The sequence below is a fragment of the Rutidosis leptorrhynchoides genome, chromosome 6, assembly GCF_046630445.1.
Source record: "Rutidosis leptorrhynchoides isolate AG116_Rl617_1_P2 chromosome 6, CSIRO_AGI_Rlap_v1, whole genome shotgun sequence".
Taxonomy (NCBI): Eukaryota; Viridiplantae; Streptophyta; class Magnoliopsida; order Asterales; family Asteraceae; genus Rutidosis; species Rutidosis leptorrhynchoides.
The window spans coordinates 123766708-123768040 of record NC_092338.1 but is presented as its reverse complement, the minus strand read 5'-3'; the positions used below and the strand labels follow the sequence as shown (position 1 = coordinate 123768040).

General features: G+C 37.0%; 1 non-coding gene across 1 annotated transcript; it reads right to left on the bottom strand.

The window, feature by feature from the left end:
• Window positions 1-719: 719 nt before the first annotated feature.
• Window positions 720-826, bottom strand: LOC139856576 (small nucleolar RNA R71). The gene has a single exon (XR_011762048.1). It is a non-coding gene; the product is annotated as a small nucleolar RNA R71 (small nucleolar RNA).
• Window positions 827-1333: the final 507 nt, after the last annotated feature.

Genomic DNA, 1333 nt, shown 5'->3' with positions numbered 1-1333 from the left:
AATAGGATATTCAGTGAATGCACCGAGCAAAACGTTCACCACCTTTCATACGTTCACCACCTGTAACCAGATCAAGACATTTAGCCAACATTGTCACCGTTGATTTTTCTTTAGAATCGTCATCTAGTCGAACAAGTACTCCAATTAAAATTTTCGATAATCCATTTTTTGAACCCAACCTCACAATTGAGAATCCGGAGGATATTCAGGGACAATTCAGATATCCTGAACCACTAATCATTCCTCCTGAACCACAAATTACTCATCCAGAAATTGTCGAGGAAGAAACCATTAAGTCAGAATCCTCTAGTGATTCAGATTCAACAAATTCAATCATGGAAAATCTGGAACCTCTAAGTATGGAAGACCGAATGAGGGCTAAACGCACTGGCCAAGGTCATGCAATTACTTAACCAGACATTAACGCGCCAGATTATGAAATCAAAGGACAAATCCTACACATGGTAACAAATCAATGCCAATTTAGTGGTGCGCCGAAGGAAGATCCAAACGAACATCTTCGAACTTTTAATAGAATTTGTACTCTATTCAAAATAAGAGAAGTTGAGGATGAACAGATCTATTTCATGTTATTTCCCTGGACTTTAAAGGGAGAAGCCAAAGATTGGTTAGAATCATTACCTGAAGGGGCGATTGATACATGGGATGTTTTAGTTAAAAAATTTCTTAAACAATTCTTTCCGGCATATAAAGCCGTGAGACTTCAAGGAGAAATTGTTACGTTTACACAAAAGCCAAATGAAACTTTATATGAGGCATGGACAAGATTTGGAAAATTATTAAGAGGATGTCCTCAACATGGTTTAGACACTTATCAAATAGTACAAATATTCTACCAAGGATACGACATCACTACACGAAAAGACGTCGATATAGCAGCTGGTGGTTCCATTATGAAGAAAACCTCAACTGAAGCTTACAAAATTATTGATAACACTGTTTCCCACTCACATGAGTGGCATCAAGAAAAAGACATTGTTAGGTCATCTAAAGCGGCTAGAGCCAATTCTAGCCATGACTTTGATTCCATTTCCGCAAAGATAGATGCTTTCGAAAGACGAATGGAAAAGATGACTAAAGATATTCACGCAATACGAATTAGTTGTGAACAGTGTGGAGGACCACATTTGACAAAAGATTGTCTCAGTATTGAACATATAATGGAACAAAGAGAGAATGTTTCATACATGAACCAAAGGTTTGGAAATAATTATCAGAATAATTATCAACCGCCAAGACCAAACTACAATCAGAATTATAACTGAAATGTTCCATACAACAACCAACAAGGTCCTAGCAATCAACAAGTATC